General features: G+C 35.9%; 1 protein-coding gene across 5 annotated transcripts in view; it reads left to right on the forward strand.

Annotated features, from left to right (window-relative positions):
* The first annotated feature begins 5,569 nt into the window (after nucleotides 1–5,569).
* Nucleotides 5,570–14,440, forward strand: part of LOC101434656 (zinc finger protein 596-like) — a 112,487-nt gene continuing 103,616 nt past the window's right edge. The window contains exon 1 of one of the 5 annotated variants that reach the window (XM_071215936.1): nucleotides 5,570–5,730. The gene's annotated coding sequence lies outside the window, so the exon portion shown is untranslated. The remainder of the gene's footprint in view (nucleotides 5,731–14,440) is intronic. The other 4 variants (XM_012521554.3, XM_023586058.3, XM_071215935.1 and 1 more) reach the window with 4 other exon arrangements.

The following is a 14,440-nucleotide window of genomic DNA, read 5'->3' on the forward strand; positions in this document are numbered from 1 at the left end:
CAGTGGAAAAGTTTGCCAAAGAGTGTTTCATTAGTGGTTTCCTGCCCATGTTATGATAACTTAAATTGAGCAATATTAAAGTTTTAGAAGAAATGAACCAAAAATCAAAGAAGAGCTGTGAAATATAAACAGAAGACATTAGAGAGAAATTGATTAACACAGTAAAATCACCTACACAACCAGGTGCACAGATAAAATAAAAATTAAAAGACACAATAGGAGACAGAAAGATTTGGCCCAGCCAAAGGAACAAACCAAAATTCCACATGAGACTCAGGAGAAAAAGACAACTAATCCATGATGGTCACAAAAACCTCCTTAATCAATTAAAGGAGTGGGAAGAAAATATGACTAAAAATATAAAGGATATTAAGATGATATTGTGTGAGCATAAAGAATAATTTCAAACCTGCAAAGGAAAGTGACAGAGTTTATGGGAATAAGAGACACAATGAATGACATTAAACACACACACACACACACACACATTAGAGCCGTGTAATAGCATATTTCAATTGGTTGAGGACAGAATTAGTGAATTGGAAGGTGAAGCATCTGAATTCGAAAAGACAGAATAAAAGGAGAAAAGAATAGAAAAATTGAGCAGGATCTCAGGGAATTTATTGATACTGTGAAACACACAAACATATGCACTACAGATATCTGCGAAGGAGAAGAGAATGGAAAAGGGATAGAAAGTATATTTGTAGAAATAATTATTGAAAAATTTCCAGTACTTATGGAAGACATGAATATCAATCATCAAGACAACGTACCCCGAAAAGAATGCATCTGCATAGACTTACTCCAAGACATCTACTATTCAGAATGTCAAATTTCTGAGATAAAAAGAAGTTTCTGAGAGCAGAAAGAGAATTGAAATATACCATTTACAAGGAGTCTCAATAAGTCTAAGTGCTATCTCTCATCAGAAACCAGGGAGGCAGGAAGGCAGTGGTACAATATATTTAAAATAGTGAAAGAAAAGAAAAACTGTGAGTCAAGCATTATTTATCCAAAAAAAATCTACCCTTCAGAAATGAAGGTGAGTTTAAAATCTTCACAGGCAAATAAAAATTTAGAGAGTAAGTCACCAAGAGACTGGAGCTATAAGAGGTACAAAAGTGTGAGTTAGAGCCTGAAAGTAAATGACAAAGGCAAAAGGCTTGTAGAAGAGTATAGAAATGAAGATTTTAAGCAAAGGTAACTGGAAAGGTTAAAAAACAGAAAACAGAAAGATATAACAGTATTATAATGGATTATACTGTATTTAGTTGAGGGGCCCTTGATTAAATTACCTGTTAAGATTAAGACTTTGATTTGATCATGCCTATAAGGCATGACTCAGATTGAGTCCCCACACCCATGGTGGATAGATATAAATGGACACTTAACGAAGAAGATGCCAGAGGAAAGAACTTTGTAATTTTAATCCTGCCATGTGACAGAAAGAAGTCTCAAGTTGCTAAAGCCCCAGGGAGAGGTGGACCATTTGCCTGATAGCTTACAGCTAACCTTGAGAAGGGAACCTAGACTAGGGGCTCTTAATGAGGGTCCACAGACCTCCCCCAAGGATCCATGGAAAGATATCAAGGTGTCTATGAGCTTGAATTTTAAAAATTTAACTTATTATTTTTATTTTCTCTGACCTTTGATGTCAAGAGTCATAAAACTATCTACCGCTACATTCTGAGAAAGGGTCCATGATTTTTACCTGACTGGCAAAAGGGTGGAACAAAAAAAGGTTAAGAGCCCCGGGCCTAGACTGATATAGAAAGTCCAGAAACAAACAAGCCCTATGCCATGAGAGAGAGGAAGCCCTGAGAGACAAGACCTATGCCAGCCAGCATCTGAGAGAAAGGAAGCCCAGAGGGGAAAACTTAACCCTTGCAAAGATCAGTGACTATCTATCTTCAAAACATGCCAACCTGACTTTGTTGAGAAATCATCCTTGAGTTGGATCTTTATGGGCCTTGAAACTGTAAACTTTTACCCAAAATAAGTACCCTTTATAAAAACCAACAAATTTCTGGTACTTTTCGTTGACATCCCTTTGGCAGACTTATACAACTCCTCAATCAAAAGATGTAGAATGACAGAATGGATAAAAATATAAGCCATCTGTTGTTTTCTACAAGAGGCTCACCTTAGTCACAAGGATATAATCAGGTTGAAAGTGAAAGTATGGAAAGAAATATTCCATGCAAATAGTAATCAAAAGAGATCTGGAGTAGTAATGCTAATATCAGAAAAATAGATTTTAAAAGAAAAACTGTTATAATAGATGAAGAAGGTCACTATATATAATAAAAGGGACAATTAGCAAGAATAAATAACAATAATAAATATTATTCATTTAACTATGTGCCCCCAAATGAGTCACACTCTGGCAAATCTTAAGAGAAGGATATATGTCTCTACAATAATTATTGGAGAGGTCACACTACTATAAGCAAAGGGTAGAACATTAACAGAGGAAAAGTAAGGAAATAGAGAGCTTGACTACTATGAAAAATGAACGAGACCTAACAGACATTTGTATTACATTACACCCCCAAACATTTATATATATATATATTCCTTTCAAGAGCTCATGGATTTTTCTTCATGATAGGCCTTATGTTGGGACTTAAGTCAGATCTCCATAAATTTGGAAAGATTGAAGTGATAGAAAGCACTCTTTGATCATAATAGAATAAAGTTTGAAACTAATAATGGGAGGAAAAAAGGGAGAAATTCACAAATATATGGAGATTAAATAATACACAGTTAAATACTCAGCAGTTCAAAGGAGAAATTTCCAGAGAAATAATAAATATTTCAAGATGGCTGAAAACAAGAAGGTAGCATATCAAAACATAGATACAGTAAAAGCAGTGATAAGAGGGAAATTGATAGCTCTCAATGCTTACATTAAAAACAAGAAAGAGCTACAATCAAAGACCTAACTGAACACTTGGAAGAACTAGGAAAAGAACAGAAACTAATCCAAAAGCAAGCAAAAAGAAAGAAACAAGGATTAGAGCAGAAATAAATAAAATGTAGAATTAAAAATCAATAGAATAAAAAGCACATTCTTTGAGATCAAGAAAATTGACAAATCCTCAACTAGACTAAGAATAAAATAGAGGGAAGATGTAAATAAATAAAATCAGAAATGAGACGGGGGACATGATCACTGACCCAACAAAAATAAATGGGATCATAAAAGGATATTATTAACAGCTGTACACCAGCAAAGTTGACAATACTGATGAGATGGACAAATTACTAGAAACACTTGAGCAACCCATATTGACCCTAGAAGAAATTGGAGACTTCATGAAACTAAACAAAAGGAAACTGAGAGTCATCAACAACCTTCCCCAAGTGAGTGCCCATTGCCAGATATCTTCTCAAGTGATTTCTACAAATTAAAGAAGCTCTAATACCAATCTTGCTCAAACTCTTCCTAAAAATTGAACAAGAAGGAATGCTAAAAAACTCATTCAATGAAGCCAGCATCACTATAATACCAAAGTCAAATAGAGATATTACGACAAAAGAACATTATAGACCAGTTTCTCTAATAAATAAAGATGAAACATTTTCAACAAGAATATTTTCTAACTTAATTAAAAAAGCACATTAGAAAATTACTCAATATGGTGAAATTGCTTATATACCTGGAATGCAATGGTGGTTCAACACAAGATAGTAAATCAGTATATACATGAAAATAACAAAATGAAGATGAAAAAATCTCAGGGTCATCTCATTTGACGTAGAAAAGGCACAGACAAAATGCCATATCCCTTCTTTATGAAAACATTCTGAAATATAAGAATAGCAGGAAACTTGCTTCATATAATGAAGTGCATATTGGAAAAATTCACAAAAACATCATAATCAATGGTGAATGACTGAAAGCTTTCCCACTGAAATTGGGAAAAAAAGGCAAAGATGCCCACTGCCTCCACTGTTATTCAATATTGTGCTGGAAGTTCTAGCTACAGTAATTAGTCAAGAAAAGAAATAAAAGTCACCAAACTACTAAAGGGAAAAGTAAAAATTTTGCTTTTCATGTGTGATATAATCCTATATATAGAAAATCCTGTAAAATCACAACTATACAACTAGAAATAATAGACTTTCAGCAAAGTGCCTCGATGCTTAATATGCAAAGAACCAACAGATTTACTTTACACTACTAACGAGCAAAACTGAGGAAGAACAAAATTCCTTTTAAAACAGCAACTGAAAGAATCAAATATTTGGAAATAATCTAAACAAGGACATAAAATACCTGTATTCAGTGACCTATAGAATATTGATAAAAGAAAGCAGAGAAGACTTAAATAAATCGAAGGACATTTTGTATTAATGGGTTGGAAGACTGAATATCATTAAGATGTCAATTGTACTCATCCTGATCTGTAGACAGTGCAATCCCAATAAAATTTTCAACAACTTTCTTTGTAGAATTGGAAATGCCAGTTATCAAATTTATCTGGAAAAGAAAGGGGACCCTGAATAGCCAAAAATACCTATAAATAGAAGAATGCATTTGAAAGACATGCATTCTAGACATGAAGGTATATTATTTAGCTTCAATGGTAAAAAGAGCCTGTACTTGCATAATAGATTGACTGATGAAATCCAAACTGGAGTACAAAAATAGACCCTCAGATCTATGGTCAAGTGTTTTTTGATAAGACTGTCAAACCAACCCAGCTGTGTCAGAAAAGCCTATTCAAACTAATTGTGCAGGAAAAAGTGGATATCCATATCTAAAAGAAAGAAAGAGTACACATCTCACAAATCATAAAAAAATTACCTCACAAATAGGTCAAGGAGCTAAATCTAAAATCTATAACCATGTAACTCATAGAAGAAAATAGATTTTAGAATATGAGATATGAATACGATTAAGTATTTTTTCCTTTATTTTCTTCATTAACAAGGAGAACTTGGTCATGTTATTTAACCAATATGTGCTCATTTATCTTTCCAAACACTGGAGAAACCATTGTTTGTTTTTAGAATTAAATAAGATAACTGAGCCTGGATAGAATTTTTTAGAGTAATGCTTCCATAATTTGTTAACCTGGGTTTCATCTATTTTATTTTTTTCATTTTGAAATGAAGCTAAAAAAAATCAGTGGCGGTAGGGTGTTAGGCCCAGAGTTCATGTTCTGCCCCCTCTTCATCCCCATCCCTCCCCCTCCCTGTAGCTCTGTATTCCTAATTTAATTGATATTAAACCAAAGTTCCTGTCCCTGGCCTCTCCCAAAATATTCTGTTCTGATAGTAGCAACCTGTGTCTTAGGGACGCAGACGGAACTACAATGCCAATATGAGTTATCTTGCCCTGACCTGAAAACTGCAAAGCTATCATAAACTAGCCCCTTTGTAGTCTAGCCCCAAAACGAGTTATAAATACCCACCTCCCCCCCTTGGCTGCTACAGTCTGTTCTGATTCAGCCAGTCTGCTAAGCTCTCTCTCTCTTATTAAAGGCTTTGCTAGAACTGATTTCTGCCCCTGGTCTGATTTCTGAGACACCTCCCTTCCACCGTCCCCTCCCATACTAACAGAGGGCTGACGTCATCAACACAGCGACGGAAGGTAGCCCCTGAAAAAACTTCATAAATACTGAGTGACTATAAGGGCAGATCCCAGTACTCCAGAGGATGGTAGAAGCTGGAGAAGGAATCCACAAACAGTGAATTGGAGAAAGAGAAAAATATCAGGTAGGCAAATTCCATCCACGACCTGCCGGTCCACTTCCCTTCCCTCTCAATGGGTCTCATGCGGTGCTTGGGAGTTCTCCAGAGGCGGCCAGCAGCATGGGTTCCTCTCACTGGAGAAAAAGATTTTATAAGAACTCAGAGCAGTGAGTTAGAACCCCACGCATATCCAGGAACAAAGACCCAAGTTCATCCACCGAGGCTCAGGGTGGAAAACAAGCTCCTGAAGAGTGCTGAAAACAAAAGGGCTCCGGGGTTGAGGGGAGAAGTTAAAACACGGCAGAATGGCTGTAGCTAAGTGGTGTACTCACTCGATCGTTACTGTTGGTGGGATTCTAAATGCAGAAAGGTCTTTTCTGGAGGATTCGCCTTTCTGGAATGACTCCATCTGACTCTCAGAGGCAGTATAAAAACTGGGGAGGGTTAAACTGAATTGCTAAGTGACTGGAGGGTCCCAGAGATGAAATGTGCAGGGAAAATGGGGTACTGGGAGAGGAAGAGAATTTAAAGAAATCACAGGAAATGGGGACAAAATTTTGCACAAAAATAAAGAGAGCTGATCAAATTTCCTGCTGAAGGCAGAGAGGAAAGAAGCTGGCAAATTAAGGCAGTATGTTCTTATGTCTGGGAAAATGAGCACTTACAAGAGAGAGTGAAGCAGGCTAGTAAGATGGGGAATTAATGGACAGATCTGGAAGCTGGCAGAGAGTACATGTGGATATCAGTAACCTCCAAGATGGCTGCTGGAAGACCTCCCCCCCCCCACCCCCAGGATTCGCTATCCAGAAAAAAGATTTCTGGATACAAGAAAAAGCCCCGATATTTCCTAAACACTTTATCATTCAGTCCTCAGTGGAGGATTGATGGGTGGGGTAAACAATGAAAACAGCAAATAGCTGGAGCCCCTCCCCTGCCATTAGCAAAGGGGTGGAATAATTAATAGTTTATAAAGCAAACTGTGAGGCCTGAGAGCCCTCTCACCCTTCTCTCTTGCCTCTGGACCTTTTTCTGCCCTCTGTGCACCACTCTCACCATTTTTCCTCTGCCATGTGTCCACGCAAGTAAACCTGGGCATTTATAACCTCTTAACGGGAATTGTAGTCTGTAAATCAGCCCTCTTTATCCCTTTTCAGCTCCTTCCTCTCTACCTGGGACCCCTGCACTGTTATTTTCTCCCATTTCTCTTCCCTCCCTACCTGATTAATTACTGGCCTGACTCACCTGGCTTACTCTTGAAATTCATTTCTGCAGCATAGGCAAGAAGCTAGGCAAAATCTGGTAACAACAGGACTGTAGTTAAGCTTCATTTAGCTGATAGAGGGACTCCACCGAAGGCATAAATTAGTTAATTTAACAATTTCTCCCAGTTTGATCTGTCTCTCAGCTATTGTCTCTCAGCTGTTGACCAAAATTTAAGATGTTGAGCCCATTTACATTTACTGACTAAGGTTTTGGAGTGATACAGAGTGTTTTCATATTGGGCACATAAGTAGTCATGATGCTGCCAATTTTTCCTTGATCAACATTTTTATGTCACCACAGACATAAAGAAATCATTTGTTATTTCACATGCATTCAAAACTCTTGAGGGCAAACAATGTACCAGGGAGACTAAAATGAGTATTATGAATGAAAAAGTGGCCAAATGCCCACCTCATAGTATGCGTCTAAGCCCAGGCAGGGCCCATGATTTGAACCAACTGAAAGCAAAGTAATCAAATCAGGGTCCTGAGGAAGGCCTTACAGGTTTAAACCATGTAGCATGTTTAATTATTTTTATACTATTGTCTTATATTTGGAACAACTTCACCAGAAGTGTTTACTCAAGTAGAGCAGGTGGTGTTGGCAGTGGCAAAAATGCTTCCTTGTACAGCTAAGTAATAATGGTTTGGTAATGAGGTTGTCTAAAACAAGTTAAGAAAATAACTCCAATGACTTGCTATGCTGCTGTAGTTCTAATAGTAGATTTAGTAATTTCTTCTATTGTGATTGATAAATATCCTATTTTCATTTGTATTACCCCCAAGCCAAGGTAGCAACAATCTGCCAAAAGAGGCAAAACCAGAATCATTAACTCCCTGGGATTATCCTGTTTTCCTTGAGAATATAGGTTGAGGGCAGTAGTCCAGTGAGAAGTTTCAGATTGATTATAAACTCCTAAGGGGCTGTGAGGAGACCAAGTGCACAGTGACCAGGTATTTACCAGCTATTAAGGCAATTTACTGCCCAGGCAAATCTTATAAAATTTCCACAATAAAAATATTGCCTGACAACAATGTCAGTACAGCCAAACTAGTCTTGTTTATAAATCCATTTCTAGGAATACTATTATTTGTCCTTTATATCCAAGGTTATGTGGTATTCAGAGTATAAATGAGGAGCTGACAAAAATTTGTGTTGTGAATCTTTTGCATATCCAGTACCTTAAATCTGAAAGTGGACATGCATTATTAAGGTAAGTTGTAGTTATCTGCCTTCCAGATTTTGAGGAGCTTAGGGATTTTATGGATTCAAACAGGGGAGGATGGAGTGGTTGTAATCATCATAAATAGATAGAAGGGTGAGTGTAGTTTTCAAATAACCATAAACAAATATAAGGTCAGCCTAGAATAACCATCAAAATATTTATTCACAAGGGTGAGCCTAGCTTTGAAATCACTGCCAGCAAATGTAAGGTCAGGTTAGAATAACCATCACTATGGTAAGCATATGCAAAGGGGAGCCTAGTTTCAAATAACCATAAAGAAAGGTGAGTTTGAGCTAGCCAATTTCAGTAATTTCAGTTATTAACTTTTGATTATTTAGTATTAAATTGAGGAAAAAGGGAAAACTGCATTTATATAACAATACAGTAACCATAAACTTTTATTATTATAATTGTTAATTCTTAATTACAGGGTTACATGTCCAAGAAAGCTTGAAGCAGAGTAAAGAGGACCTTGGGTCTAGTATTCATATTTGATGTAGAGCAAATGGTACAGTTAGATCCTAAGAGACTTGTAATGCTTAGGCTAATTCCCTAGTAGTTTATTTGGGACAAGAAAGAAATTTGTTATGGGTAGGACAAAGAGGTCCCCTGCAGTGTATATAGATCAGGGTATATGGTGACAAATCCAACAGTCTGTGATGTTACTTCCCTTTGAAATGTCCTTGGAGAAGTATAAAATGGCATGTCTCTACAGGCCGGTGCAAGGATAAAGAATAGGAAAATAAATGCTTTATAAGTGTTAGGTAAAGTTGTTTTGACATCTCATTTATGTGAACACTTGGTCTGCCGCCTTGGGTAAAGGAGGCTATCACGTGACATTGTTTACTTTACTTCCTGGCTAGTTTTTTTTTTTTTTAAGTTTCCAAACTTAGAACAAGTCCAGGAGTCTGATACAACTTCTTTTACTTGAGTCATGTGGACCCATGGCTCAATACCCTGTCATTAAGACCTATTGTCAGAAGTTAGGAGTACGTGATAGAGTTCATTTTCATGAGGCTCTAGGGCTCCTTTTGTCTGCTGTCATTTGCTGTAGACCCATTATCCTAATGTCAGATTAAGATTAATGGGGTTTCTGTCATGTGGGATAAGAAAGGTGTCCTTTACCTGTTGAAGATAATCTTTGGCATAATGCATTAAGGGTTTACAAATTGAGTTATATTATGATATGACAACAAGTTATCAGTTCTCAATTTTATTCACACGGATAGGTGTACTAGTAACGATTTCACATGGGAAGACATTGTGTTCACCAAAGTGAATGGTATGAGGAACAAAGGTAAAATTTTGGCTCATGGAAGGCCATATTCTTCAGTTAATTTACACAGATTTAATTTAAGTTTATACTAACAGCAGTTTTACAAGTACTCATTTCACATGAAAGTATGCAAGAACATTTAAAAAAATATTCAGGTTCATTTCTCTTTATATGTGTATCAGTCTTAATGAAGGAAACCATAGCTGGGAATAAAATAGCAGAAAGGAGATAATTGTTCACAATTTTCAACTGGCATGCCAGAAAATGTTAGGAACCCTCTTTGTTTCCATGGCATGCTGAAATTATGAATTGAAGCAAAAACATATCTGTTATCACTACAGAGGTTAGAATTTCCTTCACATGGAAGCCAGAGTAAGAGCATAGAGTTCATCTTCTTTGGCAGAAGAAAATTGTGGAAGGCTACATTATTCAGTCAGTAATGGTTACCACATACCCTACTTGGAATGTACCATGAAATTTCTAGCATAAGAAGCATTAACATACAGAATGATATCTGGGTTGATCATAAGAGCAGAAATGGAGTTGTTAATTTTGAAGTTACCAGTTTACAGTCAAGGGGAACACCGTCATCAGATAAATGTAGGAGAGTGGTAGGATTAAGAACATTGCAACATTTTCGTGAAGGTTAAGAGGTAAAGTAAAAGATCTTGAAAGTCAGTTTTATGGAGGAAAAAATGTTAGGTATGCTTAGAGTTTAGTTTGCTGAGGCTTTATATAATTTGGCAGCTTCTGCTATAGCTTTAACACAATTTGGGTAAGCACAGGCAGCTGTATCAAGGTGCAGGAACTAAAAAGCAATAAATAGATTTGGAATTTCCTCCGTTCTTGAGTTAACATTCCTAAGACTTGGTTATATAACCATTGACTCCAATTATTTCCTGTTAACAAGGAGGACAGATCCTGACTGAACTATGTAAATATTTGTATTACCACAATACAATTATTATTTTGTATTACATAAGACCAAAAATATAAGAATATTCCATAAGATTTTCAAACTGTGATGGGGTCAGGCAGGAAGATAGAATAAAAGATGAATATTTTATGAATTATAGGTAGCTTAATTCAGGGAGGATCCCTTGTATCTGGAAAATAGAATAATAAAATATTAGCAGTAATCCAAACAAAACTGTAATCATTCTTTATCAGTTCATGCAGCCTTAGGTAATTAATCCTTCTTTGGATCTTCTTTCTATCAATCCCATAAACCTATTTACTTCTTCACTAGAATTCTGGAGTTCTTGACCCAGTACAGTGGTCTGCTCTCAAAGTTATTTTAAAATGTCATTAAAATCTGATACCCCAGAGAAGTTGACATAGCCCTTTCTTTGGGACTGAGACAATCATTTTTGGTCATAGCACACTGGCCTCTAGCTGACTCTGTTTTCATGGATGCATTAGAGCAAAAACTATTAGTAGATGACAAAAAAATCTTAAATTGTCCATAGTTGATTATTGCTCTTTTGTGGAAGAGAACAATCAGGTGAGAGTGTATGAAATATTATTTTAAGAACAGCTGAACTTCTGACCAATACTATTGTCCAATATCAGATATATCAGTACTTGGATAACTCCTGGACAGTGAGGTTATTGACAAATTTTAAGAACTTTATATAATTTCTGAAGTGTTTATAGCAACATTTTATCCTATAAATTTAACCAACAGAAGGTTACAAAATCCTTTTTAATTTGATAGCACTTTCTATGCAACTAACATGGCAAATAAAACTAGTTTTAATACTTATCTTTTTACAGTGTAAAAGAAAAAATCTTTTTGTGATTTTCCGGGGGGCTCTGGGAATTCCTGAGAATTTAAGATCAAGCAGGTATCGTTTGTGGTTCAGTTTTTGGTAGGAACATATCAAAAGTTTCCAGAGTTTAAGATTTTCTTAAACAGGATCATGGGAAATTGGGAAACAACATTTAGTTACCTACTTAATGAAAGTGACATCAAAGATTTTAAAAGTTAAGAGGATATAGCATGATGGTAAAAAAAAACTTATTTCAAAACTAGGAAGACTTGTTCTCTTAAACAATAAAGGATAAGATCAATATAAAGCACAGGAGACTTTTTTAAAAGAAAATACAAAATCTTTACTTTCTAAGCAAGTTACTCAGATATTTTAGAAAAACCGTTTTTTAATTTTTAGTAACAGGAAACCAATAATCCAAGAATACTTTGTCATTTTAACAGAAAGAAAATCAAATGCCAGTGTTGCATGGGCGATACTGTTTGATAAGAAAACATTAAAAAATCTTATAAACCTATCAAACTTCAAGCAACCTTGATCATGAAAAATAAAAACTCTTTTCTGTAAACCTCTTACAACTTTCAATATTCAGGATTGCCCTACATATTGTTTCTCATTTTGAACGACATGTCATTTCATTTCATGACAAAATTTTTTCCTTTCTTTTAACAAAATACATCCTGCCTTCCTTACATATTTAAGTTATAAAAGTTCTTGTAAACTGTCTTTAACCCAACATCCCTCTGAACACAATATACATTTTTTTATTATCTTAAGAATCTAGTAGATATAATCCTTTATTATTTGATTGAAATCTATACATTTAGGAAGAAATAACCCAAGTGGAATGAAATTATTGTTATATTGTACTTAGTATTGATAATTCCAAAGACATAGTTATTTCTATTTAGCTAACAATATTAAATCAGTCCTCTTTGCCTAGGTTTTACATGAACTGTGTAAACTTAAATTCTCATCAAAAGATTAGATTCATTTCTTTGAATATTCTGCTTTCACTGGAAATATTAGAAGTTTGTTTTCCTTAATTTCTGGAACTAAAGGAGAATTAATTTATATGTGTAAGTGCTTATTTTACCTTTGTGTAAACTTGAACAGAGCTCTTTGAGGGAATTTGAGAAGTTAATTTTGTAATACCATTCAGAGGTAGGAAAATATCAAAATTATAGACAGACACAAATAGAGAGCTTATAGCTTGAATTAAAAATAAGGGGAAACGGACTTGGCCCAGTGGTTAGGGCGTCTGTCTACCACATGGGAGGTCCGCGGTTCAAACCCTGGGCCTCCTTGACCCGTGTGGAGCTGGCCCATGCGCAGTGCTGATGTGCGCAAGGAGTGACGCCCCACGCAGGGGTGCCCCCCCACGTAGGGGAGCCCCATGCGCAAGGAGTGCGCCCGTAAGGATAGCCGCCCAGCGCTAAAGAAAGTGCAGCCTGCCCAGGAATGGCACCGCCCATACTTCCCCTGCCGCTGAGGACAACAGAAGCGGACAAAGAAACAAGACGCAGCAAATAGACACAGAGAACAGACAACCGGGGGAGGGGGGGGATTAAATAAATAAATAAATCTTAAAAAAAAAAAAAGTAGCCCTTTGTCATACATAAAATCATAGAAATAAATATAAAATCTCATCATCTTATAATTTCTCATTTGCCTTTTGCAAAGAATCCTAATGAAACTATTTTCAAGTCTTGTGATATCTTAGTAAACTCTGAGTATAAATTAAAGTGGACATTCCTTTCAGCTGATCAGTTTTAGAGCTCATCTTATGGAATGATGAATAATTTTGTCTAATTGTTCTGATCCTCAGAACAGACACTGAAATTCCAGGTTGTCTTTCATGCCTATTTGTTAGATTGGCACAGCATCCAACCACAGAAATTTTGAATATGTAATATGCCAGAGTATAGGGAATCAAAGTTTTTAGATAAAGGGGATGATCCCTCTTTATCATTTTACTTCTTACCTTGTGTACAGGACAAAAAAAAAAACAGTAGCAGAAATGAAGCTGGTGTAACAAAAGACTAGCAACTCAGTCCAAGCTCAAAATTTGGACTTTCTCATCAATTAAGATTGACCCACTAACCTTTGGTCTGAGAGCTAGCAAAATCAGAGAGCTCAAATGCAAAAAGAGTGGAGCTCAGATCTGAGAGAGACTCATCCATGAACCTTGGAAATGGTGGGTAGAAAAGAAAATACAGAGTTCAGCAGGCACTTTTGTCTGTCTGTCTTCTTGTATCCAGAGTCATTAGCAGTTACCATTGGATTCTATCCTCATATCCAGAATTGCCAAAAATAAGACCATAGAAACATCCAAAGGGAATGAACTTTTTGGGTCTCACAGCTTCTTAAATCTCTTCATGAATCAGGTAACATACAAGCCATAAAGTGGAAGGGGCTTTGAAGAGTGAAAGCAAGAAGGATTCTGTAGTAGAAAAAGTTAGTCTTAAAGAAGCAGTCTTACTGATTGGCACAGGGCAGTGTTCCTGCCTTGGCTTATCCTTGACTAAGAGGAACTAAGCTACAGAAGAAGAAGGGAGCTGTTGCATTGTGATTTGTTGTTCCCAAGATTTAGACCCTGGGACAGGAATACTTAAAAAGATAGGAACTCAGTTAAGCTTTGGTTTGCTGACATGGCACTTAGCATGAAGGATTCCATCTCAGACCTATGTAATCTATTTAACATCATTAGGCTTGTATCTCTGCTTGTTTTGACAATGAATATCCTTACTACTTTCTCAAAAGTATAATAATTTCCACAATTGTTCAACAAAGTATATATTAAAGAACTACATATGAAATGGAAAAAAAAAAAAAAAACTACCTTTAAGGAACACATGGTCCCATGATATAAATGTTTCATACAATAGGATGGTTGCAAACCTCAAAAATTTGGAAAGGATGACCAAGATTCCTTATTCAAAAGGAAACATAACCAGAAAATAATGGTGAGCATGGAAAATGCAATCTATGAACTGAAAATTAAGGGTGATATTCTTCTAAATATCCTTTGCCCAAATAACAAACATACGTTATGAAAAATAATAATTCTTTTTGAATATTTTACATAAAATTTCTAGAGTCACAAATCTAGACCCATATTCCTGTGGTAGTTATTGGCCTTGTATTGTGTCAAATACTTATATAAATTAAAATAAACAAATGATGTAAATATGTATC

The sequence above is a fragment of the Dasypus novemcinctus genome, chromosome 6 (genome assembly GCF_030445035.2).
Source record: "Dasypus novemcinctus isolate mDasNov1 chromosome 6, mDasNov1.1.hap2, whole genome shotgun sequence".
Lineage (NCBI taxonomy): Eukaryota > Metazoa > Chordata > Mammalia > Cingulata > Dasypodidae > Dasypus > Dasypus novemcinctus.